This window comes from Ascaphus truei, chromosome 19, assembly GCF_040206685.1.
Source record: "Ascaphus truei isolate aAscTru1 chromosome 19, aAscTru1.hap1, whole genome shotgun sequence".
NCBI lineage: Eukaryota > Metazoa > Chordata > Amphibia > Anura > Ascaphidae > Ascaphus > Ascaphus truei.
The window spans coordinates 3,257,223-3,284,993 of NC_134501.1; the positions used below are offsets into that span (position 1 = coordinate 3,257,223).

At 42.1% G+C, this 27,771-nt stretch overlaps 1 protein-coding gene across 7 annotated transcripts in view; it reads left to right on the top strand.

Moving 5' to 3' along the window:
- The first annotated feature begins 558 nt into the window (after window positions 1–558).
- The window catches only part of ZNF536 (zinc finger protein 536), a 422,190-nt gene continuing 394,977 nt past the window's right edge, over window positions 559–27,771 (top strand). For 4 of the 7 annotated variants that reach the window (XM_075576322.1, XM_075576320.1, XM_075576318.1 and 1 more), the window contains exon 1: window positions 1,604–1,887. The gene's annotated coding sequence lies outside the window, so the exon portion shown is untranslated. Of the gene's footprint in view, window positions 860–1,603; window positions 1,888–6,825; window positions 7,239–27,771 lie in introns of those variants that run through there. The other 3 variants (XM_075576319.1, XM_075576323.1, XM_075576321.1) reach the window with 3 other exon arrangements.

Below are 27,771 nucleotides of genomic sequence, written 5' to 3' on the forward strand. Positions count from 1 at the left end.
TACTTTTTTTTATTATTACTAAATATTTTTTTCCCATAATTACTCCCCAATCATTATATAATCCTGTAACAAAGGCTCTATTGAGGCACCCAGCTTTTGTAAACTATGGGACACAGAATCCATAATTGCATTTTTCAGGGGGGTGGGAGGGGGCGGAGGGGGGTGGGTTCTTCTCCCCCTGCTTGCTTCTATTGCACCAGTCACATCTCCACCTTGTTTATTCTGCAATATAATACTGACTAAAACCATTTAAAAAAAAATTAAATCACATAAATAAAAACAACCGTTAAAGTTGCATTTTCCTACAAATAAAAACTTATTAGTTTGATAATGAAAGTCCTGGAAAGGCATGATTTCCCTGATTATTCCCAAGCTTTAAGGCACAGAACCACCATGACGTTTTGTTCTCCTTCTCTCTCTCTAAGTTTAATTACCGTATGCTAATTTCCATGCCTACTACGTGATTAATTAAAATCATATTTTTCAGAATGGTTTGGCAGTGTGGGGGGGCAGGGGGGGGTACTGTTTTCAGGAAGATCCAGGATCCTGCTAAACAGTGTATGCAAATAAAAGTCACATCTGAGTGAGACAGGGAGAGGGGTGCAGGCAGTGCTGGGGACCTTTAAGTGTTTTGTGTGCCTGCGATTGGCAACATAACTGGCTTATTTACATTAAATACGCCACAAGGTTACAGTGCAAAATCAACGTCACTGGATGTCTGATTTACTTCTCTTGAACGCCGGAGCTGCTCCCTCTGCTGCTCCCTCTGCTGCTCTCTCTGCTGCTCCCGCTGCCCATACAGACCTGTGCCAGGAGTTTCCCACAAGGAACAACACTTGAAATAGTTTCCAAGGAACAGGTAAGGATCCCCCTCCCTCTCACCCTCTCTCCCTCTCTTTCCCTCTCTCTCCCCACTCCCTCTCTCACCCTCACCCTCTGTCTCCCTCTCCCTCTCTCCCCCTCACCCTCTCTCTCTCTGTCTCCCTCTCACCCTCTCTCACCCTTCTCTCTGTGTGTCTCTTGTTTCCAGGCATGGCAGCAATGACAGACAGAGTCTTTAATATGTCTGCACCCCCCCCCCCCCTCCTTCCCCTCTGACAATGTGTTTATTCTAATGTAGATATGGTTTAATAAGTGTGCTCCAAGGTCAGGGGGGAGATTGCTGGGGTGGCTGAGAAACGCTTTGGGGTTTTTTTTTTTAAGATGAAGGGGGTGGGAGGGAGAAATGGACGATCACAAGAGCATGTCTTTGGAGGTTGTTATATGAAGGGTTCAGCTTTTTGGCTCATCAAAGCTTCAATGCCGCAAAGACCTGTATCTATGTATCTATTGCCTGTGACTGACACCAAGGCGACAATGGAGCTGCTGCTGCTTCCCTGTGTGTGAGGAGGGGGCACACTGCACCTCACCTACCAGAGAGGGGGGTCCGAGCTGGGAGCTGGGGGGTCCGAGCTGGGAGCTGGGGGGGTCCGAGCTGGGAGCTGGGGGGGTGGGAGCTGGGGGGGTCTGCTGATCTCTATCAGTGAAACCGGGTTATTCTGCACAACGAGGACCGCGTCCAATAATTAAACAACAGAAAGCCCCCCCCCCCCCCTCCCCTCCTCTCCTTGCTCGGGGTGTCACGGTGTTGGGGACACTTTGGGAGGGTTAGAAGTGGGCGACCGTGACAGTTCAGAAGCTGCACTTTCCCCTCTCACACCTCTCCCCCCCCTCCTCTCCTGAATCTCTCTCCCACTCCCCCCCCCTCCCACCCAAAAAAAGAAAGGAGACTGATCCAGTCACTCATGTGGACATGCCTCATTATTCACTGAACACAGGCTTATTTTTGTACATCGCTTCGTGCCCGAGTTTCTCTCCGAGGGCTTTTTATGCTTTAACATTTGCAAGGTAAGACCCCCTCCCCAAATTAAGGAAGGGAGAAGGGTAACGCAGGTTGATGCCCCTGAGCAGGCAGCTTATTTGTATTTATTTGTTGATGGAGCAGGAATTGCATTTATTTAATGTATTTTTTTTATTGGGGGAGGGGGGGGGGTTAACACTGGGGGGGGCTGCGTTTTCCTCAGCGATTTAATAATAATAATAATAATAATAATTATTATTATTATAATATTACAGTATTATTCAATCTCCATCGCGGGCTGTCAGGGGGAGCAGCAGCAAATACTGAAAGGAGGGGAGAAGAAGCCATTGAAATGTAGCCTGGAGAGATCAGCAGATTTATGTAGATGTCGCTGCTCTTGCCCTGCTGCTGCTCCCACACCCCGGTACTTTGTATCACCCTCCCCCCCACCGACCCCCAACTTAACGCGGACCCCCGGCCCCTCTGCGCTCACTTCCTGGGAAACTTTTCTTTCTTGTAACATTGTTGCAGAGTAAAGTTTCAGGGAAGAGGCTTGTCCTGCCTTCCTCTCCCGGGGGGGGGTTAGCCCCCGGGGGGGGGGGGGTGAGCCCAAGGTCACACACTTGTTGGGGGTTACATGTTCCCGGGGCTGGCTGATCCCATAACATGTGCCAGGTTTGTGGGGTGCAGGGGGAGACCTGCCATTTTGTGCTGTGCTGTGGGGGGATAGTCCCTGCACAGTGCTAGGGAAGCACCGGGTATCAGGACAGGTTTTCGGGCTGAGAGGAGAAGAGCGTGGCCTGGAAACACAGGGGCAGGGGGAGCACCCGCCGTGGACACATCCCTCTACATTGTGTCTGCTCTTATACAGAGGGACAAAGTAACAGGTTCAGGAGGGAACTTGCACCGCTGTGGGGTGCAGGGGGGGTGGGGAGGAAGCGGCTGCTCTGGTCCTGGGAGAACTGAGTGACCCTCCTGCTATCTTTAGGGGGTGCCGGGAGGCGCAGAGCCTGTGCTGGCATTGGATGAAGAAGGGGTGTCTGTGGGTGCATGGTGTTAGTAGGGGGCTGCCTGCTTTCAGAGTGCTTGTTGCATAGGGGCATCAAATAAGGGACATGCTTCCATGTTTGCGTTCTATAGGGGGCTGCTAATGTATATGTGACATGCTTGTGTTGTGTGGGTGCGTGTCTCTGGGACACTTGGGTGCATGCATTATTATAGGGGTGCTAATGTATATCTGACATGCTTGTGTTGTGTGGGTGCGGGTCTCTGGGACACTTGGGTGCATGCATTATTATAGGGGTGCTAATGTATATGTGACATGCTTGTGTTGTGTGGGTGCGTGTCTCTGGGACACTTGGGTGCATGCATTATTATAGGGGTGCTAATGTACATGTGACATGCTTGTGTTGTGTGGGTGCGTGTCTCTGGGACACTTGGGTGCATGCATTATTATAGGGGTGCTAAAGGGCACTGAAGCTAATGATGTTCTGTTATTGTGTATCGCTGGGGTTGGCTGCATGTATTTAATCGCTAATCCTAGATTGCATGTGTTAAATCGGGGCATTGGGAGGAGGGGGTGCTGTATCACCCCCTTCAGTGCAAGCCTGGGATGTTTGCATGCAATCAGTGATGGGGGTATGGAGGGTGCCTGCATGTCCCGGGGTGCCTGGGCTCCTTGTATGAAATCACTTGCTGATCGGTTATTAGCGCTCATTACAGCGCCGGGCTGGGAGGAGGAGACATGCAGCTGGCGCTGCCCTCTCAATGCTTTCTTTCTATTGCAGACATTAAATATTGTGCAAATCACTTTGCATTTAGTGCAGGAAACAAACCCCAAAATGACTGCCCCTCTCTTCCAACCAGCCTGTCCCCCCCCCCCACACCAGCCTGCCCCCCCCCACACCAGCCTGTCCCCCCCCCCCACACCAGCCTGTCCCCCCCCACACCAGCCTGCCCCCCCACACCAGCCTGCCCCCCCCCCCCCACACCAGCCTGTCCCCCCCCACCAGCCTGTCCTTCTTATAGTGCATCCCTAAAGCAGAGTGTCTGTCAACTTTGCCAGGTGTCCCCATGGGACACATGGGCGCAGATATGAGGATATTAGCCCGGCTTCTGCCCATGGAAATGCCCGCGGGAGATCTCATATCTCAGCTGTGTCAGTAAAATCCGATCTCATGTTAATGAATCTTCTTCATCTTTACACATTTGAGGAAAATGGAGGGGGGGGAGGCTTTTGTAAATAATTATAAGGGGGGGGGCGCAAAACAAAATCCACATGTCCGCTCACCCCCCCCCCCCCCCCAGTTATATTGCTGTGTAACCCTTTCAGCGCTAGTTTTATGTATTGCTGACCCCCATTCAGCGCAGTGAGAGGACATGAACCAGCTGAGCCGGGCAGAGTATTGCATTGGCACTGCAGTGGTTAATTTATTTTGCATGGTTATCATAGTGAGTGAGTGTGTGTGTGTGTGTGTGTGTATGTATAGGGAGGGGGGTGTAACATGGGGGTCTCTCAGTCATTGAGTCAGGGCGGGTGAACAATGAGGCTGGGGTGGGGTGGGGGTCTGTCCCGGGAAGGCGGGGGGTCTGTCCCGGGAAGGCGGGGGGTCTGTCCCGGGAAGGCGGGGGTCTGTCCCGGGAAGGCGGGGGTCTGTCGGTGTGGGTGGTTCCGTGCACTTTTCCCGCGGTTCTGTAGGTTAGGAGAGGGCCATGTGTATGAGCCCAGTCCCGGCCCAGGCGCCTGTGGGGAGAAGCTCAAACACACAAAGTAATATATATATATATACTCTTTAAAGAGGCAAACCCTGGAAATAAAGGGGATCCCAGTACCTGTGCAATACTGTGCACTATATACAGCACTCTGTGTATTTAATGTATCACCATGTGTATGTACTGTGTTATTATGTTCCATGTATTTGGGGCAAAACTGGTATACACCCAGAATATACTTGAAGCTCCTCAATGCCTTTTTCCTGGTCAAATATTTTTTTTCTGGATAAATAAATTGATTAAAATAAACTGCACGAGTTGGTATCAAAGAAAAGAAAACCCCGTTCCCAGCCATGAGACTTTTATTCCTTGGTACAGTATGTCTGCAAACTTATTTTTAATGTAATTTTCTCGTGATATATAGATTTAATAGTATGCGTTAATTATGCAGCAAAATATTTGTTATTGATCGAAATAAAAAACCTAAAGCCCCGTGGGCAAATACCCACTGAATGCTATCGTATGGAAAAAAAGGAGAGAAAAAATCACTGGAAAGATAATAAAGATTTGTTGAACAGCTACAGCAAACCAGATGTATTTATTTCTATTGCGTGGGTTATAATAGATTAAGTTTCTAACTTATTGCTCACACTTTTTATTAACATCAAATATTAACAATTTCAGTCACAGGGTCACTGGGTGTTTGTTAGGGGGAAAAATGCTATTTCAAGTTACCCATGAAATTTGCAAATAATGACAGGATTTTCCATAAGCCGAGGGTATTAACCATTCCCATGCTTGCCAAGCCTGTCATTTAGAGAAGGTTTCACCAATCTGATACCTATTTCCTCATTCTTTCGTTATATTAGCTGTCACGCATTATTTCCAAAGCTAATCATACAGTAGATGACCCTGAGAACTTAAAACATTTACAGTTTCAGGCCTAAATCTCAGTCATTTCAAATGCGTGTCTCATTCAGAAGAAAGCTGCACTTATACCCAATATGAATGATTTCTTAGGCTTAAAAACTATTTTAAATGTATCCAATTGTTTTGCATACGTTACGGACACCATGAGCTTAATATAGTCCAGGCAAATTTGACATGTTTGGGGTGAGCAAAAATCACATTGTGATCCTACCAGGAGTTACAGAGTGCCACCTTCCAAACCTACATTTCACTCTTCTTTCTTAAATAAGGGGATCTGTTTTCAAAATAACACATCACTTTGTGTTCGAATAACATAAGGATACGATTCTACGTTATTGCTATTAAACCCCATTCGTGTATTCTGTAATGGCGCTGTAAGGACTGACATATGGTAGTAAGCCAGTTAGCTTTGCTGTTACTAGCCTCATAGATTTCACTCAAAGCTCTCTCACATTAACATATCTTTACTTAAAACATTTCACCGACATATCCTGGGACATTGCAGCGTCACCGTCCCATAGCTATTTTTGGGTGGGGGTTAACTGTCGGCACCATTGTTTTTTGTAGGCTTAACTGAAGTTGAAATGAAAGTAGTGAAACTAGAAATTGCATATTAAACAATCATGTTGACATTTTAACTCAGATTGCAGAATTATTTCATCATTGTAGGATTTTTATTTTATGTATCATTATGTCCACCATTATAAAGGGTGAAGCAGATTACCTCCTTCATTATTACCAATATATGATGCTCATGCCAGTACTGTTGATACCCATGTTTACTTTGACATTTTACGAATTTTAAGAACTTTTAGCATGTTTTGTTTTTAGAATTATATTGATATGCACACACAGTGTACATAGTGGGATATTTACTGATCACAATTTATTTCTAGATTACTAAAAAAGGTCCCCAATCTCTAGAAAACCAATGATTGGGTAAAACAATCATTGTTTTATAACTACCAATTGCAGTTGTATCAAGTCCCTGTATTTCAGTGGATTATTCCACGAGGAATGGGGTCATCTCTCAGGCTTCCTGTAGCATTCATCTTTATTCTCTAGATTTTCCATGCACTGACCCAGCAAGCCCTTGTTTTATATCTCTAATCCATGACTTTAGCCAGTCCATGCATTGTAGTATACAACTTCACTTAGATGGGATCCTGAAGGGATTTCATTAGACAACCAAGGATTTCTATCCTCCATATCTTTCATTATAGCATTGCCTGTCCACACCCAGTCCTGATTCTGCACCCCCAATCCAAACAGAGTTTGCATTGAACACCAGGAGCAGGTGATCCTGACTCTTGGATCCAAAGGTCTCTCCTAGAGAGTCTTCTTTCTCTGCCAGATGGGGAGGTCCTTCCAACATTGCTTCTCCAGCTCTATGAATGGGTTGCCTGCAATAAGAGCATAACCCACCCTCTCCTTCTGATTGGAAGACCTGAGGTGATAAACCTCACCTGGATTGGATTGTTGCTACAGAGTGGACAATGTCACTTTAACTAAATTCAAGATGCTCCAGGGAGGCTCCCAGCTATAGCGGTGATGTCACCACTCCAACCCGTCCAGAGCTGTGGATGACACTGATCTCTTCTCTGCTCAATCTCCCTATTGAATATTCATCCTCTCCTCGTTACCTTCCAGCCCTCACTGGATCCTATGTCATTATTGTATTACCCCCTGTACTAACTTGGATAACACCTGGAATCAGAGGGGATCTGCCTGATTGTTTAGTATTGGAGGCTTGGAAGTAAGTATTCCCAGTCACTAGATCAGATTGGGGGGAGGGGAGGGGGTGCTCTCTGGGGGGTTTCTTCTGTGCAATAGAGGAGGCTGGAGATCTTCCTATGGAACTTTTTGTTGTCACACTTTCATACAATGCAGCAACCTGTAGCTCCACGTTGTAGAGATCCTGGGAATTTGTGATGATTACTATCTAAAAGCTACTTCAACACTTGACACCTTCTGTATTGCTTGTTCATATAATCTGTTATAATCCAGCTATCTGTTATCATTTTATAGTTCTTATTATTGGGTGGGAGGAGCAATCCACAATTATTAATTTGGGGATGTTTTCTCCATAACAAAAAGATGCTCATCAGATTAGATGATGCTTCTGCAAAGCATGGAAAAAATCTGAAGCAGATGTCACTATCAATGTGCAGTATTAGTTATTACAATTAGAATCAATGTACAGAACACTGAATATAAGGGTGCAATACTTTGCACACATTACTGATACAAGATCATGTTTTCAACTGTGTTTGCAAACATTTACAGGCACTGAATACACATCACATGAAGACTTTGTGTGTTAACCCTTCCCCTGGCAGGGGTTAAAGTGCTTCTTAAATGGGATGTCACCTTATGTCAACACAATATTGTTCTCCCATTAACCCTTTAAAGCACTGAGGATGCTTTCAAAGTATTCCAGAAATATGTTTTGTATTTACCCTCATCTCAGCACTGCAGTGGTTAAATTCCTGGCTATATCAGTTTTACCATCTTAATCTTTTTTTTCTTTTACATAACTAAACATTTTCTGGAATTTAGAAACTTGATAACCTTTTTTTTTTTTAATTTAAATTTTGTATTATTTTGGTATTAATTTCTATCGCCAGGATAAGAGGCGAATGAAGGTTGTATCTTTGCATCGCCGCATCAATAATGATAAGATTTGAAATGTACAAACAAAAGAACAGATGTAAATGTAACAAACGTTCAGTTTTTAAATCAAATCGTCAGAATACTCTAATGAGCTTTGTAAATTCTATTTAGTTTTTTTCCCTCGGCATCAGAATAATATGTTGCTTTTCTGTCTGGGGTTCTAGCTAATTCATCACCGCTTAGGTTGGCATTGGTAATCACAGGGTTAATTCATTAGAAGAACTTCGGTATGATTTCAAAAATAGAGAACAATAGTGGGTATTTCAAACCGGTGTTACGGTGAAACCCCACGGTGATGCTTACACTGGCAGCACCAACTGGTCGTGCTTTTTATCCTCGTTATTTCATTGGCCCAGGTGATGTTTCAATGAAGACATTTCCTCCTCGGTGCATCATTTATGATGTGGTGTATATAAAATCAATGTTGATTGCTTGAAGCTATAATTTGTTCTGTTGCTAATAGTATTGGGTGTTTCATACATTTGTGCTAATGTAACAACTGTATTTCTTAGAACATGGTGTACAGAACGAGGGTTGAAAATAATTTAAGATGGGTTTTAGCAAAAAAAAAAATGTTGGTAAATAATGTTCAACCTCTAGAAAGAATTTGAAAAGCGTCAACATCGCTGATTGAAAGGAACAAATATATTGCTTTATGAACTCAAAGTTGTCGTCAAGTCTGTGAAAACTTTTTCATATCTTATTTTTAAGAAATCCGCAACTTGTATTTTTGTCTTGGTGGGCTCGGTTTCCTGAAGCGAGGAAAAGTGCATTAAGTAGCAAGAAATGTGTTGCAGGTTCCTTTTCATCAAATGAGCTTAAATGTGTCAAATCCTCTGTCAGCTTATAGAACAAAATTTAACATTCTCTGAGCGTTTACTTAATGAGTTATGAATGCACACTGGCCTATATGCATTTATTCTGGTACATATGCAGCACTCACGTCTACAGAAAAGTTAATTATCAAGCTAGTCAATATTTTTTCTTGCTAACGTATCTTTGCATTTAAGTGTTTGCTCAGGCAACAGCAAATTAATCAAAGTGTTTTAGCCTAATTGTTCAGTAGGTACATTAAAAGCAAATAAATGCATGCATTATTTTGGCCTTTGTCATTTTGTACAAAGACAACATCTGCACATTTCTGCCGTTTGAACTGAATTTGTATTAATATTGCACATATATGCAAAAAAAAAAAAAAGTAATAACCACTGGGGTTTAAATTACTGTATTCATTTCTTAAGGCCGGACTTTTAAAACATAATGTGTAAAAGCATTATCTGGAGTGTGCAACATAGAGAAAATTATTATTCCACTCTAGTGCATTACATATCTCACCTATCAAAGGTTTCCATGACAATCAACACTATTGCATACAGTAACATTTGTGATTCTGATGCAGGAATTATAATATTTTAGTGGCAAGAGCTTATAATAGATGCACCCGATTGGACTGGCTTTTGTAAGCCGGTAAATGAATGCATTTTCCTTTATTTATTGGCAGTATAAGTTGCATATGGATGATCTGATACTTAACACAGTGGGGGAGCAGTATATATATATACACATACATATATTTTTGTATTTTGGCAGTGCTGTTTATTTATTTGCTATCTACAGCTCCAATAGGACAAGAAGAAGACATAACACATGTATTTAAGAAGCTTACTGTGGAATCAGTGTCTTTTAGACGAATGCTGCGATTAATATATTTTTTTGTCAAGCTTCTGATATGACGTGTATGGGATGATCAGATGGGGCAGTGTGATCTCGTCGGGCGCTCTCTGCTGTCAGACTTTGCAGATCTTTTCAGAAACTGCTGGGACACAGTTGTGGGGACACACAGATTGTGTCAACGGTAAACTGAGTTTCTCCAGCAAAGAGGCATGTAACAATATCATGGGCCTCTCTCAACCTCTTACTTCGTTTCAGAACAAAAAGTTTTTTGTTACACAGTGGGTTCAACCTTAGGATGTAAAGCATTGTAGCCGCTTACTCCTGGAGGCAGCCTGAGTGCATTGCTACGAATCATTGACATTAAAGGGTGTGAGCAGTTTGCTTTTATCTTTGGATAGTGGAAAGTGTTTTTTGTTAGATTGAACATTTAATTCTTCTTGGATAGATCAGCCGTGGATTCCTCTGATCACTGCGTATTGGGTTCTCTTGATGACGATGACAATGCGACTTTTCGTTGCGCGTGCAATGTTAGCCAGGAAGGAAGGCGTCAAAGTTATGGTCACTATACACAGAGATATGCCTAAAACAAGTGGCATTGTTTTACAATAACAGCACAAGTACATACTCGCTACAAAGTGGCATATGGACCCATTGTGTTTAAGTTTAGTTTTTGGGGGGTAAAATCCCAAACTTTGGAGTTTGCAGGTTCTTAGACATGTTGGTTGTTGGTTGCGTTTCACCTTGGGATTGTGTAAGTGGATTTGTATGATGCGGGACGCCCGACAGATGACAGAGGTTTCTATATGGGTGCAACATGAATCTGACAGTGTTGGGGCATCTAAGCAAATGAATGACCCATCATTAAACACATAATTAACATGGGAGTGGGCACTGCGCTGCACGTTGACTGATGGCAGAGAATAGAAATATGCTGTCAGGTCTGTTCCGCGATAAAACTATAATAATATAATATGTCCGATGTTCATATTAATGAATGCTTGGAGCTAGTCAATATGAAGTGTCCCAGCATTGGAATGAAAGCGCTCCTTTTATTTATATAAACGGCTTATTAACCATGAAAAGAAGAGTAAGGGCTCATAAACTGAAAAGACAGGCTCTGCAGCCCTATTAATTTAACGTAATCAACTTTTCACAAACTATTAAAGTCTGCAGCTTTAAGATTTCACTTCAACACATATGGACGATGGAGTATTTAGTTACTCATACTTAACAAAGCCTTAAAGTACACAAAAAGCCTCAGTTTTTCATAACACTTTGTTTTTGTAGCGGGGAAAAAATAGAACATTTTCACTGAATAAAGCCTTAATTGGATATTTTTATGTTAAATAAAGTCATTTTTAGAGCTCTTCTCATAAGTGTCAGAAATGCGATCCAAATTATGCATTTTTTTTGCCGCTCTAAAATAAAATACCGCTGAAGGGATTTACAGTCATTTTCTGTCATAGAAAAGATATAAAACATTGCAATCAGGCTGACAACTCGTATACTTAGGCTTGGTCTCATGTGATTTCAAGTGACCAAGACGCTTAACCCCTATCTGCAAACCAGCGTTCATCTTGAAAAGTCAGCTACATGTGAGTGAAGGCACATTCCTTCCGCTGCAGGAAAAGTGTTTGTATTGGTGTATATAATATTCAGACATGTATATATGTATAAGACGCTCCATTAACGTGGAATAACGCACAATAAAACTTGCATTGTTACATTGTTTTCAATGACGAGTTAACGTGTTGGTCGATATCGCGCTGGTGATAACGTAATGCATCGTGATAAGGGCACAATAACACCTGCTACAGCTTTATATTTTGTAAGTTTATACAAGTTTACAGTTTACAGTGTATATATATACCAAGTTTAGTTTACAGTATATATATATACCAAGTTTACAGTTTACAGTGTATATATACCAAGTTTACACTTTACAGTGTATATATATACCAAGTTTACAGTTTTACAGTGTATATATATACCAAGTTTACAGTTTACAGTGTATATACTGTATATACCAAGTTTACAGTTTACAGTGTATATATATACCAAGTTTACAGTGTATATATATACCAAACATTACCCAAGCTGGGTTCCAACGGAATGACGATACAGCACACGGATGTATAGTGAAAATAATATATTTAAGTCCAAGAAATCTCTCTCTCTGTCTCTCTCCTCTCTCTCTGTCTCTCCTGTCTATCTCTCTCTGTCTGACTCTCCACTCTTTCTCTCTCCCCCTTCCTCTCGCTATCTCTCTCCTCTCCCTCTCTCTCTCTGTCTGTCTCCCCCCCCCCCCCTCTCTCTCTCTCTCTCTCTCTCTCTCTCTCTCGCTCTCTCTCTCTCTCTCTCTCTCTGTGTGTGTCTCTCTCTCTCTCTCTCTCTCTCTCTCTCTCTGTGTCTCTCTCTCTCTCTCTCTCTCTCTCTCTCTCTCTCTCGCTCTCTCTCTCTCTCTCTCTCTCTCTCTCTCTCTCTCTCTCGCTCTCTCTCTCTCTCTCTCTCTCTGTGTGTCTCTCTCCTCTCTCTCTCTCTCTCTCCTCTCTCTGTCTCTCTCTCTCTCTCTCTCTCTCTCTCTCTCTCTCTCTATCTCTCTCTCTCTCTCTCTCTGTGTGTGTGTGTCTCTCTCCTCTCTCTCTGTCTCTCCTGTCTATCTCTCTCTGTCTGACTCTCCACTCTTTCTCTCTCCCCCCTTCCTCTCGCTATCTCTCTCCTCTCCCTCTCTCTCTCTGTCTGTCTCCCCCCCTCCTCTCTCTCTCTCTCTCTCTCTCTCTCTCTCTCTCTCTCTCTCTCTCTCTCTCTCTCTCTCTCTCTCTCTGTGTGTGTGTCTCTCTCTCTCTCTCTCTCTCTCTCTCTCTCTCTCTATGTGTGTGTGTCTCTCTCCTCTCTCTCTGTCTCTCCTCTCTATCTCTCTCTGTCTGACTCTCCACTCTTTCTCTCTCCCCCTCTCTCTCGCTTTCTCCATATGCATGTTATGACTCTTATGACTATGAAAAGTATTCTACTATAGTAAATGTGTATACATTACTTTGTAAAATAACCCACTAAATCAATCAAACATGGCAGACGTGCTGCCATCAACCATCTATTTTACCCAAGTTTAAATATTTACCAGCCTTGTAGTTATCCTGCTATATATACGAATAGGAGGTTTGTGGCATACAGTCTTGCAGGTTATGTTCACTAAGTACCTCCCTAAATCAAGGAATATTTGAACAATTTAAATTCAAGAGCAATAAAAAAAAATTCTAATCTATTAGAAGAGTTACCATATGGATACCTTCATTTTAAGCAGGAGTCAGAGCTCTTAACACTGTGCATGCGAATGATACGTACTTGCCAAAGCTACATTTCGAGGCACTCTTTGTTAGCAGTTATAGACCCCTATACATAATTATGAATTTTCCTTACATATATAGGTACAAATATATCTTGATTTGAATAATACATGTCTGTTTTGGGAGATTGGGTGACAAATTCTTTAGGAAGGTAACATTCATTGTACTTGTTTCAAGGTCCACTATGTGCATACTGATTTCTACTGTTTGAAACTAACTTTAGATATGGAATTTGATTAGGAGACACCACTATTACTGTTTTTTACCTTCTGGGTGATCCTGCTCCTTCTGGATTTTGTAGGAAATTTGATGTATTAGAGGACTTTTGGAAACAGGTCCTCTCCGGAGGGTTGAGCAACTTTCTCCCAGTATCTATCACTCACACACAATTGTTTGTATTCCACTTTACTCACGTATATTGATTAGCGTGGGAGCGGCGTCCAATCTTTTTGGTGTGGTACCAGTATTACAACAGACCAATTTATGTTACTGTGTAGCAGATGCGAGTTGGATAATGTTATCAGAAACTGTCCATAAAGAGGAGAAAATAATGTCATTTATCACCAATAGGTGGTTTTTAATGCTGTATACCACTGCAACTTCCCAAGTTATCTTGCTTATGAGGGGGTTGTATAACTATTTGCCTGCTATAGTATAAGGATGACTAATAGGCCCAGTTTTAGACACTGTGCACTTCTCAGTTGTTGCAACTACTTGACTAGCGAGACTTGAAGCTTTCTCCCTGCAGGCCGGGTGTGCATGAAGATAATATCTCAGCAAGAAGGTTAAGTACCAGAGTCCTCACTAGTCTATTTCGTATAAGTGGACTGAGGCAAGCAAGCAGTGATCGCTATATGTACTTTTATGTATATAGAATAGTGATTCCCAGCCATTAATCCCTAGACAAAAAAAACCATTCCCAAATGATTCCGTATGATCAATTCTGGAGAGTGGAAGGCTGGGTTTTAGATTCTACTCTTTAGGATGTGTCTCTGTGTATTTTGTAGGCTGTGTGTGTGTGTTTGTAATAATGTTTGAGTCTGGAGGGAGGTTTATGTAAGTGCTAGTGGAGTGTTCTCAGACTTTTTGCTTCCCCTGTCCTTTCTATCTATAAAGTGTGGATGGAGTTGGCCACTCATTATATGCTGGGGGAACCTAGATCTTTAATGGAAGTAAAGACATTATCAGCTTTCTAAAACACCATTTTAAACAGTATGGTCATCTTTTAGTGTAATTATTGTAGAATCCAGTAGTAAGATGTTTACATCTGGATAAAATATGGAAATTATAGCTTCTAACCAATACCCTACTTACACTTCACAACAGTTCTTCCAAGATCCTTTTACCCTTTTACAATGCAGAGCAGAATGCTTTATTGCTGAAATCCACAGCACTGAAAGGGTTAAAACAACTTGAATTTCATTCTCCAAATGTGCTATATACAGATATTCAGGAGTGCGATGTCCACATAAGATAAAAAATGTAATTATTGCCTATAATCGCCCTGCATTTTTATACTTGACACTAGCTCTCTTCCATAACCCAGACCAGACCATAGGAATCCCCAGTACCAACCAGATTAGACCAATCTATACAACACAAATCGTAAGGAAAATGGTTTACTGTACATATTCCAAAGGATGCATAATAAAGCATCATGGATTCTGATAACAGATTTTATTTCCTTAAATAAATGTAAACGTCTAGTGGTTATGTCGTCCCTTACAAAATCCGTTCCCCACGATATTAACCTAATAGTACAAAGCAGACAATGTCTCCCACTCTTCAGCATATTAATTTAATGTCTCAGTCTAAATATTTCTTTGCAGCTGAGAGAATTTACTCTCCTTAATGTACTTCTTTTAAGGGTCTCTCCTGCCGTGCTCATTATGTATTATCAGGGCCAGCTTTTATATTTCGAGAGGGGAGGGTTATATATTTCCGTAGCAAAGGAGACGGTTTAACAACAGTTCACTATCAATATGCATGATTTTAAAATGACAATTAAATAGCTGAATTGCGCACAAGATCATTTTGCATAAGTTGCGGACATTTGTAAGTAGATATGCCAAATACAGGACTTATTGCTGTGCCTTTAGGGAAAGGAGTACATTAAATGTAATTCTCTTCTGTTGTTAGTAAACAGATACAGTAATACTTTAAAAAAAATGGTGTCCATTTTATCCTTTCTTATAATGTATCCTTTTATCCTATCTGATAATTATCTATTTCAAGTAATAATGATGTAGTCATTACACAAACTAAACATCAACAGGTGAAAAGGTCTGGCTCAGCAATTCACCTGTTTAGATCAGGGGCACTCCAGTCCTGAGCACTGTTCAACAGGTCAGGTTTTCAGTTTGTCAAAGACTGAACCACTGATTGAGCCACCTGTGCTGACGAAGGGATTACTTTAAAACCTGACCTGTTGGGGGGTCTTGAGCGTTGAGCCCCCTGGTTTAGGTCATACATTACCAACAGTCTTATCACCAAAGACATTATAACTTATTAAAATAAATGAAAGACTGAAAAGCACAACCAAACTAAAGTCTAAATATTCAGTTACTAGGCAGTTATTGAAAATGTTTACATTAAATATTGGGAAATATTTTAAGATACTTCTGCTGTTTAAAAATGGCGGCAATCTACTACACACGCCGCTGGATTTTAGTTCTTTTTTTATAGGAGGGACTGCCTCTTTAACGTCAGTAACCAGCCTCGCACTGATGAGACCCCAAAGGGCGAAACTGCTGTCTGTGAGCAGGTTTACTGGCTCTGCACTTCTGTAACCCAGGCTGTGCTGAAAAGCTGTGTAATGCGGCAGGCGTACATTTAAAGGGGTCCAGGTTAAAATGGATAAGAAGCAATAAGTGACGCTGTGTGCTCATTTGCATGTCATTACCCAGAATCCCTGGCTGCAGTGTAAGCACTGTATACTAGGAGATAATGGGGAAAGTCAGAGTTCCAGACCTGTCTGAGATGCGTTAATGTGCCCACAAGGGGTATTTTTATTTCCACTTTAAGTTGTGGAAGAAAAAGTTCATAATGTCAGGGGTGTTCCCCTGCCAGGTCTGCCACACAATGCTTTTGCATTGCATTAGACTTTTTGCCCCTGTTTTTGGTGGGGACCTTGGAGTGCCACACCTTATGACGTAGTAGCAATGTCCTTGGGCACCCAAAGGGATAATTCAACCAGTATTTCCTTCCTTCATTGCCACGAGGGGCTACCACACATTACAAGGCTGGGAGCAGTGTAGCATGGTGGTGCTGGTGTAGCTTGGACTTAATGGTGCAATCTATGTTAAAGAGGCAAACCAAGCAGGCCATTTTCTTGGCAAATGTTTTATTGTTTAACATTGTATTGTAGCAGGGGGTCTCCAGAGCTGAACCCCCACTAATTTCAGTCCCGGGGACCCCTTGCTTCCGGAGATACTTACCTCCGTAAGGGGGTGCAGGTAGCTGCTTTGCTCGGCTGGCTGGGGTTCATGTAAGGCAGCGTTTCAATGCTCCCGCGCCATGTGGACCAATAGGAAGCCGTGACATCATCGGGGTTCAGCTTCCTATTGGAGTGGACAGCGAGAAGAGAAAAATCCGGAGCAGCAACGAAACCGACGTCAAAAATCAAATGGCGCTCAGGTTAGTGGAAAACGATAAAAACGGCTTCTTCATTAGACATAAATTGGATGTCAGTCTCTGATAAAAACCTCCCACGCGTTTCACGCCTACGTGGTGCTTTCTCAAGGACTCCTTGAAAACGTGTCTAATAAAGCCGTTTTTATCGTTTTCCACTAGCCTGGGCGCCATTTGATTTTTGACGCTGCCGTTTTCGTTGCTGCTCCGGATTTTTCTCTTCTCACTGTCCACTCCAATAGTGCCGTCCAGGAGGCACACGATCGAGGGGGTTGCGGAAGATCCTTGCCGCTAACACGAGCGGGACGCCGTACGCTTTGCTGCCACAGCCATCAATTGCACTATTGAATTGGAGGTTCAAGCAGGAGGTAAGCCCACTTTACCTTACCTCCAGGACTTAAGTGCTAGAACCACGGACTCCGGATCATAGATCCCACCACGACACACAAGTACATAAGATAAGACTCTTTGCCAGCTCACTACTGAGTGCACAACAGTAGGCAGTTACTCATTCGGCTTCCTATTGTCCCACGTGACGCGGAAGCTTTGAACTTTAACCCTCAGCTAGCCCCGCCGAAGCTGCTACCGACACTCCTTACGGAGGTATCTTTGGAAGCAGGGGGTCCCGGGAGCTGCCCCAAATTAATGGGGTTCAGCTTTGGACACCCCTTACTTCAATTCTGTCTAAAAGCCAAAGCAGTCCTGGTGAGAGTTGTATTAGGTTTACACATTGAATGAGGCACTTTGGTTGTATAATATATTCACCGCGATTATTATTCACAATGACCAAACTAAAACCATTTTTCATTGTTCATAGTTGACCAATAATTTCATGTAAAAGTTTTAAAATGCTGATGTTGGAGTGCTGATCGGTTATAAAGGGGTCAGTAATTGTGCTTAGTGCTTAGTAGTTCTTAGAAACAACAGGTTATTTGGGGGAGTATTGGGTGAATATGCCGGGAATGTGGTGTCTAGATGATACACTGATTAAAGAAACCTACTTTTATCAATTGAATACACTTTTTCTTAAAGTAGTGACCACTCTGCTCCTCTTTTCTAGTGCATAATATTTTGTAAAATAAAATATATTTTGAATCCACAAAATGAGGCATAAGAGTTGAAACTCCTTTCCATAATTTGTAACATGCAAGCATGGAAAAAAGCTATATTTTTTACAAATCTAAATTTCCGGAATGCTTAGATTTATTTATGTAGCCCCAATGTGTAATATAATAAGATTAAAATGTGATCAGATTGTAATTTTTAATTTTCTTTTTTTTAAAGATCTATTGCTGTATTTTGTATCTTCTTAAATATATTAATCCATAACACTGATTAATTGGCAAATCTTTTGTATAGAAAACCAATCATTTATGTTGTTCAATTTTTGTCAATATTAAGATTAAATGTGTGCCATCTATGACCTATTGGTAATAGAATTCAATATTTCATCTCTATATATAGTTCAATGGATTAAACACCTTTAATGCACTAGAGGCATGAAACTGCAATATTACCGATCGGGGCAGGATCACGCAGAAACTCCCAGTGACTGCAATGGCCGTTTTCACGCGCCGGTGCCCCACCGGTACTATCGCAGGTTATGAATAGCCTCCATAGAAATATGTCTTCGTTGTGTGTTTTATAATTGTAGGTAAATAAAATGCAACTTGAATTAAATTGTTAAGTTCCTAAATAAGTTCTCTATTTGAAATGGCAAGGTTTTTTTGGAGCTGCAAAGTAAACCTAAATTGTGTATTGTATGTAAAATGATTCCTGTGTATTACATCTTGTATGCAAATGCTGAAAGTAAAGGATAGCTTCCGATAACATTGTGATTCTGTTATGTACAGTACAGTTAATTCAATTCTCAAAGAGATCTTAAAGAGGACACATTGTAACAGAGCAAAATGTGACCTATTAATATTAGACAGTTGACTGTTACATATATATATATATATATGTAACGGTGTCCCTCCCCTCCCCCCCCCCCCCCAATCGCATATCGGGGCCATTGCTGGGTATATGTGGTGCATACCTGCTGGTAACAGGTGGGCTGACTCGTCCGCGGTATCTTTGGGACACAGGAACAGGCTTCTGGGGTCCATACCCCACGTAATACTTAGCAGTGCAGCGCCTCCATCTGCCGCAGGCTCCAGGGATACGGAGGCGATCTCCCACAGTAGAACTGTAACTCTCCCCCCAGTTAGATCACACACCAGGCCGGAGATATATTGCAAAACGAACGGGTTTATTACTACACGTATTGCAGTAATACAGGTACTCAGCAGTCACCTGCCGGATCACAGTCTCTTCTCCCAGGTATCACCGGAGATAGTCCCTGGACCGTCACTATGGGCCTAGGGCACCTGCAGCCGTCCTAGCTCTTCCCCACCTCCCTAGCAGAGGCAGAGGTATAGTCACTCTACTCCACGGAGGGAAGAGCACATGGGAAGGCCCCAATCTCTGGCTCCCAGTCGTGACCTGCCTTCCTCATGGGGAAGGACAACAAACAACTTTAGGGCGGCCCTGCCCTTAAGTACAGCCAGAGGGCGGGCATCCCGTTGGCCCGGCCACAACAGGATATGCCACCCCGTGCTGTCACTCAAGCACAGCACCAAAGGATGAAGGTGGAAAACCCCATGACAACAACTGGCAGACCTGTGAATACCAGGGTTTACTGCCAGCCCATTGGGTAGATTTAGTAGCTTGGGTGTACCCCGCTACATATTTATTATATGTGTAGCGCTGTTTTCCCCACCCTCTGGGAGATGAGACTGCTACTGAGTGTAATGTGGTGCATTTTACCTGTTGGCTCACAGGAGGCCTGAACCTCCGCTGCTGGGAGCCTAGGGTGTATCTGGTTTGTTCCGGTGACAGCACCTCCACCTGTGAAAGATCCTGGCAGCACCGGATCCAATCTAGGTTGGAGTCAGAGCGTAGCTGGGACCTATAAGGGGGTCTCTGGCCTAGTTCATGGGCCACTGACACCCTGATACACACCCTCACCCTTCCGTGTCCCAGCTCCGACTGCCGTGGCTCTCAGCGTGCCAAATGTAACAACCCTAGTGCAGGGGAATCCTGGCAGCCCTATTGGCTATCTTGCACCATGTGACCTATCTCCCAGAAGCTCATGGGAACTGTAGTTCCCCTGCGGAGCTGCTGTGTGTAATGTATGTGTATGTAATACGCATGCGCCCCTCTCTGTAATGGCCGCCGCAACCCATACATGTTCTGCGCATGCACGAAACGTCACTGTGCATGCGCGGCTCACAACAAGATGGCGGCGCCGTGCTAAGGGAGTAACCGCAGAGCTCCGGCGACCTTCTCGCCTTCCTGACCGCCCGCATCGCTCCCCCACATCTCCCCGCACTCTCCCTAGCCTCCGCTGCCGCACCAAGAGGTAAGGGGACAAAAGGGACCTGGCTATATATATATATATATATAGCCAGGTCCCCTTACCTCTTACCTATATATATATATCACAATTAGATAACTTATGGTGGGTAAACAAAAGGTGACGCAAAACCCTCCACCGTAAAGCATATCGCAAATAAAAAGATCACTTGTGAGCACATTCACATGTGTTAGACAGGTCTGCAAGCCTTGCTTTGTCTATCTCATCTCAGTCTGGTGCAATATTATATATATATATTTGTTAGGCTTCACAACAGGTAGTACCAACTTTTTTTTATTATCACTCATAAAACATTTACATTACATTCAACATTACACCTAAGACTGAACACAGCAGATACAGAAAATAGCGTCAGATGCAGATACAGACGTTATTTGTTGAAAGACTCCCCATATTAGATATCTGCTGGCTCTACCAGCAGTGCTGCCTAATGACACCCTTGTCTGTACATCACTGAAGCCATAAAGCAGAGTGCTGTAAAGCATAAACAGAAGCAATTTGGGCTGTTGAGTAGCTAATTCGCTTCAGCTCACTTTATCCATCATAATACATGCCCAGAATGGCAACATGGGCTGGATTTGCAAAAAGTCATGAACCCTTCAAGTAATAGCAGCCAGGGCCAGCTTCCTGCATTTGTAATTATTTGTATTTTGTGTAAGAAAAGGGCTGGTGGCAGCAAAATGACAGAGTCCGGAAGATGTTGAAGCAGCTATCCCCCAGATAGTTAAATATTAGTTTAACCCCTGAGAAGGAGTGGCTCAGTCAGTCAAGACACGGACTGGCACTGAGTTCAATTCCCAGGGTCAGCTCCTTGTGACCTTGGGTAAGTCACTTTATCTCCCTGTGCCCCAGGCACCAAAAACATAGATTGTAAGCTCCACGGGGCAGGGACCTGTGCCTGCAAAATGTCTCTGTAAAGCGCTACGTAAAACTAGCAGCGCTATACAAGAGCATGCTATTATTATTATAACTCCTTTGATGTTAGCACCTTGCATGTCGTGCTCAATGTTATTTTAGTGTTACAAATAATAATTTTCTATGTCTGATGTTACCAGTGAAACCTTTAGATTGCGATGGGCTCGGAGGAAATCTTCATTTTAACCTCCTGGACACTTAGCATTTCAAACGCTGTCACATCTCCTGAACGGTGCAAACGATTTTCAAAATAAAACCGTGTTGGAAAGGGTAAGAAGGGACCTCTGAAAGCAGGGGTAGCCAACTCCGGCCCTCAAGGGCCAAGAGCAGGTCAGGTTTTAAGGATACCCCTGCTTCACCACATGTGGCTCAATCAGTTGAAGCTGGGATACTGTTAAAACCTGTCCTGCTTGTGGCCCTTGAGAACTGCAGTTGGCCGCCCTGTCTTACAGCAGCAGTCCAAGCTGCTGTTTTAAAAAAAAAGAAGTACGTAATTAGCTAAATTGTCGATCTATCTGTTCTGCTGTGATTGATCGTCGAGGATTTGGCTCGCGGGTTGGGTTCACTAAATGGCTGTCAGTGCCGCAGAAGAGGACCAAAGATGCAATGTTCTGTGGGGAAGATCATGTGACCAGGCAGTCACTAGATACAATTGGTGCACTGCTAGAGAGAGAGGGCAGGGCTCAAAAAGGGGTGTGTCAGAGTCCGTTTCAAAAGAGGAAGGGGATGTGACTTTGTAAATGGTTGCTATAGAAAAAATGCTTATTACATTATAATACATTAAATCTATCTCATAGTACAGAACTGATTTTTTTTTAAAGACACGTAGGATATTGCTTGGTCTGCAGCTTTAAGCGATTAGTGCGGGCTGCTGCTTCGAAACTCTTAAACTTTGGAAAGATAAAAGGCTGCATTCTAATACCAAAATATCTAAGGTCAAACGTAGCATACAATCAATCTTATCATTGACATAAACGAAATGATATACAATATTGGTTTTCTATGGGGGAAAAAATGCTAATTTGTTAGTGCAACAGTTTCCCCTGTTCAGCAGGCGAACATGAGCTGGTTATTACTATAGAGAGGAAATGATCAATTCATTTTTCTGCCCATATCATGGTTATCGTAAGATTCTTCAAATGAAAGCTCACTTCTCTTTCAAAAGTCAAAAGCATTAAACAGCATTGTTTGTGTTTCCATAACAAAAGCAGTAATTATGGAAAGTGTTTGAAAATGAAGTCGTTTTGTCCATCAAATATCCTATAATTTCAGTGTTCTCTCCAGAAGTCCAGATGTCCAGAAGCATCTTTGATAATGTATTAATCCAATTTCCATGCTATCATCCTATATCATTATCGACTAAATTCTAATTTATGCAGAGCAGTCGTCTGTAGGACTCTTTGCTTTGAAAGACTAATGACGATTTCATTAAAATGAAGCATTGTTTTCAGCCAGCAGATGTACACAAGCAATATGAACAATTTCTGACCTGTAGTTTTCCATAAATACATGTTTTTAGATAGCTATTTAAACGTGTTTATGATTTTTTTCCCCCAGTGTAGCCGTCTTAAAGCAGCAGTACTACATAATTTATATGTAAATAATACACAAGGCGGCTCTAACAATGCAGACTTCAAAATATCCAGTGATTCATTTCCAAGGTTAGATAAGAATGCAGAGCTTTTGAAAGCTTATTCTACTGACCAGTTCCAGTACTGGAAATAAGAAAAAGACAGTTATTCTTGATGTAATATTCCATGGTTCAGGGACAAAAAGAAGCTGCTTATAATGTATCTGGTTTGATAATATTTTATTGATGAATCATGATGTGCATTTATTTTGTGATATATTTGAGGCATGCCGTATAGTAAATATTGGTACGTAGCTGTACAAATCACAATGACATTATTAATGCTGGTTGTAGCACAAATTTGTCTTTTCCCAACATATTTAGTATTTGAATGATTGAATTGTACTAATTTGTTTTGGAAACGTTGCAGAAATGTGCAATTTTATTTGAAATAACACACACATTCATGAAAGTTACAGTACCTAAAATCCATCAACTGTCTAATATCACAGAGCGTATATCTTCTTATATATTGCACATATATGAAAATATTTTGTAAATATCAAGTCATCAATTACATGTTCCAATTACTTTTTTAAGATATGGAAAACAGTTTTTGTATCATATAAAATAGGTAAGTAAACAGTGTTCTTGTTTTTGATGAACTTGTCTTAGTAATTTGTTTATAGATATATAAAAGCAAACTTTAAACTTTATAGGTTTTAAAATTAGAGGAAGTTCTGCAGATAGAATTACAGGTTGAAGTCAATGGGCATATGTTCTTTTTCAACATTGTGACTATGCTACAATGTATTGTACTTGTAGGATGTTATTTCCCAACATATGATCCCCTCTTACTTGGTATCAGCCACTCTAGACGTAATGCTTTAAAGCAGCAATCCTTTGGCTGTGGTTTCCTATTGGACGGTCATCTAAATCCCCTTTAAAACCAGGAAGTAAAACCGGTAACTTCACCAGTAAGTAACTTGGAACCTGGGCGTTCCCAGAGATAGAAAAAGAAATATGATTAAACCGTAAAGAAAGGGGATTCGTAACTTCCAATGAAAATCACCAAACTCCAGAAGAAAAACTGATGGTAACCCAACTTCTTATGTACGCCATTGCATTGAAAAGTAAAGCAAAACAATCATTATTTATTAGTGTTGACATATTTTATTGCAGCTCCTGCTTTTTGTTTCCTTAAATAAATGAAATACACTTATTTGTAAATTAACATATAGAGAAAATTACATTTTTACCTAAATCTGGTTTAATTTTTGGCCATTATTCTTTACATTCAGGCTGTTTTCGTCTGAAACCCTTCACTGAGTCCTGAGGCGATTTTTAGTTGAATAGTTTAGTTTTTTGTTAAATAAATCATGACACGGTGTAATATGTCATGTGTTGTTGTTCATCTGAGGTATTTACCTAATTTTTGGACCTGCTAAGGAACAGATGATTGTTATTATGTCCTGTTATGTAAAACCATGAAATTCAAAGAGGGTGTACTTTCTTTTTCACACCGCTGTATATTAGAGATCATATAAATGTCTGAAACACATCATAAACTATATTTAGTTTTTCAGTGATTCAAGTGATATGTTTGTGTGAACTAATATGGTATATAATGTAATAATGACTATTCAGTATGGGTGTACAATAATGTACAGTATATCCATACATACCTCAACAATATTGATGAATATTTCCAACTTCAGAATCATGGAAATTTGTTTGGGAAACTTTGCACACTTTAAATCCATCAACTGCCTGTATTTTTGCACTGCGTGAATATCTTATACAGTATATGTCACATTTGTGAAAGTGTGAAAATGTTTTGTAAATATCTAGTCATCAAAAGCATAAAGTATTCAGCGCCCTTTTTAAGTATGTGAAAAACAGGTATATGTCTGTCAATATGATGTTTTTATAATGGAAAGAGCCAGAGGAGAATGAGATTTAAAAAAATCTGTTTTAAGGTTAGTTATAAGACTTTTTATATATCCTCATTCAATGAATAAAATTGTTAAGAGTGTTACAGTGGGGTGCGCATATGTGTCAAGACAAAAGTGCAGCAGTTCTGGGGGGGAGGCGGGAGTAACTGCGCCTTATGTATTAAGGAAGAAAATCCTATTACGTTCAATCGGGTCATGTAATAAAAATGAAATCGTGTTCAGTTTTAGTTATTACTTTATTTTCAAAGCCTTCTGTTATTATCTCTTTTAACTTGATTTGGAATTTGGGAGTTGGACCTGTTTCCAACATTTTGTAACATTTTCGGTCACTTAGGAGGCGGATACATGCAAGTTGGTACTCTTCTTTACCAAGAACAGCCGTGTTCCCACCTTCGTCGGATGGTTTTATGATTATTGTTTCGTCCTTTTTCGAGATCTTTAAGGGCCATCTTTGATGGTTGACTCAGATTGCTAGTGTTCCTTTTGTGTTTAGATAAACTCATAATGTCTGTATGAGAATGGGGTTCACCCACCTGGCTAATAGCCTATGTAGCCCTATTTAATGTGGCTTATTTAGCTGATACTCCACAGATTTGCATCTGTTTCATTGTACAATTTATGTACTTCATGTAAATGCATCCATGACCCACCGTTGTGGATTTGTATCGATTTTTACTAACACTGTATATATTTACACTTAGTGAGTTTGATTATTAAATAAAGTTTTTTTGTGTTTAGGAATATTTTGGCACGATCACTTGTCTCAGGGGCATACATGTTGTTACCATTTTGGAGCGGGACTAGCCCAGACATAGGACATGAGTTTCTTTACTGTACATCATTAGAAGACTATCCGTCTCTGCTACGAGACATATCTTTATGGATGAGTGAAATTTGTGGGATAATTCTTTTTTGATCCCCTTGGATCATTCGTTGTGTACCAGAAACCCCCTGCTTCAATTCTGTACTCAAAAAGTAAAAAAACAGCTTGCCTTTTTAAAAGACAAGCACCTTCCCTTGTTCCTCTGAAGAGAAAGAAACCGTTTGGCTCCATACTTGGGTGTTTGGGACTTGTTCCCTAATTTCTAGCTGATACTGTATATCCTAGTTTAACACAGCTTATTCCTAAAACCTCTGCTGTATGTCGTGTTTGGAATAGGCTGGTCTTTAAAGGAACAATTGACCTTAATTAATTAGTTGCTTTCTGAATCCAGTAGCAAATGTACTATCCAAGGCCGTCTTACATCATCCGGCAGATTAGACAGGCGATTAGGCAGAAAGGAAAAGAATGTGTAAATAACGTTGAGCAATATTTATTGCAAAATATGTTTTTTTTTCCTTTTTATGGTACTGGTGGTACAACTGTTTCCATCATCACAATCCATCAGGATTTTCTTAGGTTTAAGACTCCTTTTGCGAGGCCTGTGTATGTATGATTGCTTCTAAATAAAAGATTTTCAGAGGAACCGAGGATTTTAGACAAGATCGCTCTGCGTTCATTTGAAATGATCTCCCTGTTGATGTGCGCGCAGTTACTTACGTAGCTGTTAGAGCATGAAGTCTTGTGTGTGGCAAGTATCATCGTTTGAAGATTGCAAATCTGTCATTTTACTTTTCTCGGGATCAAAGTGAGATTTTCCCTGCGACGGTTCTTTTCAATACGGCCGCTACCTGCGAGCGCAGAGGGAAAGGCTGTACCTGTTTCTTATCGGCTTTATAATGACATTTTTAAAATTGATACTTTTCCTTATATTTCCACTTAGCATTTCTGGCAATTCTTGGCTGAATGGGCTAAATATATCAAACAGAATGAAGCCCCTCATAAAAAAAATGTCATGATTCATGATTAGCAAAGACTTTGTTACCTCTCTGGTCATTAAACCATATTATGGTTGTCAGAAACAGCAGTCAGTAACTACTTGGTATGTTTTGCTTGAATCCACAGTCTTTTACACTTCATTAAGATACGCCCAATGCGCTTATTTGCATATCACTCCCCAGAATCCTTTCCTGCAGCTTAAACACTGTAAGACATGTGGCAGTGAGGTGAATTAAGTCGGATTGGGGGTCCTGTGGGAACCATGCAGAATACACTGGACAAGGCTTGGAAAACCCACTCCACTCGCCGGGAGAAATGGAAAATGGGGGTTGAATTGTGGCGCTAAAAGACTTCCACTGCAGGGGGCTGGAGTGGGGAAAATCACCTCTTTGGAAGCACAGCTGTCTGACCGCCCTGCTTACTGAAGTCACGCCCCATTCTACCTTGCAAAGAGCTAAACAAGCACTGCGGGTCGTGACCTTGGGAAGCAGAGCGGTGTTGGACAGCTCTGCTTCCATAGAGGGTCTGCAGCAGCCGTGGTGTTTCCAGCTCCAGCGGTGGAAGAGTAGCCTCCAGCAGAAGGAGAGTGGCCTCCGGCGGTGGAAGAGTGGCCTCCGGAGGTGAATGAATGGCCTCTGGTGGTGGAAGAGTGGCCTCCGACAGAGGAAGAGTGGCCTCCGACAGAGGAAGAGTGGCCTCCGACAGTGGAAGAGTGGCTTCCAGAGGTGAATGAGTGGCCGTCGGCGGTGGAAGAGTGGCCTCCGGAGGTGAAAGAATGGCCTCCAGCGGTGGAAGAGTGGCCTCCGGAGGTGAAAGAATGGCCTCTGGTGGTGGAAGAGTGGCCTCCGGATGTGAATGAATGGCCTCCGGTGGTGAAGAGTGCCCTCTGGAGGTGAATAAATGGCCTCCGGAGGTGAATGAGTGGCCTCCGGGGGTGGAAGAGTGGCCTCCGGAGGTGAATGAATGGCCTCTGGTGGTGGAAGAGTGGCCTCCGGAGGTGAATGGCCTCTGGTGGTGGAAGAGTGGCCTCCGGATGTGAATGAATGGCCTCCGGTGGTGAAGAGTGCCCTCCGGAGGTGAATAAATGGCCTCCGGAGGTGAATGAGTGGCCTCCGGGGGTGGAAGAGTGGCCTCCGGAGGTGAATGAATGGCCTCTGGTGGTGGAAGAGTGGCCTCCGGAGGTGAATGAATGGCCTCCGGTGCTGGAAGAGTGGCCTCCGGAGGTGAATAAGTGGCCTCCGGAGGTGAATGAGTGGCCTCCGGGGGTGGAAGAGTGGCTTCATATAATACA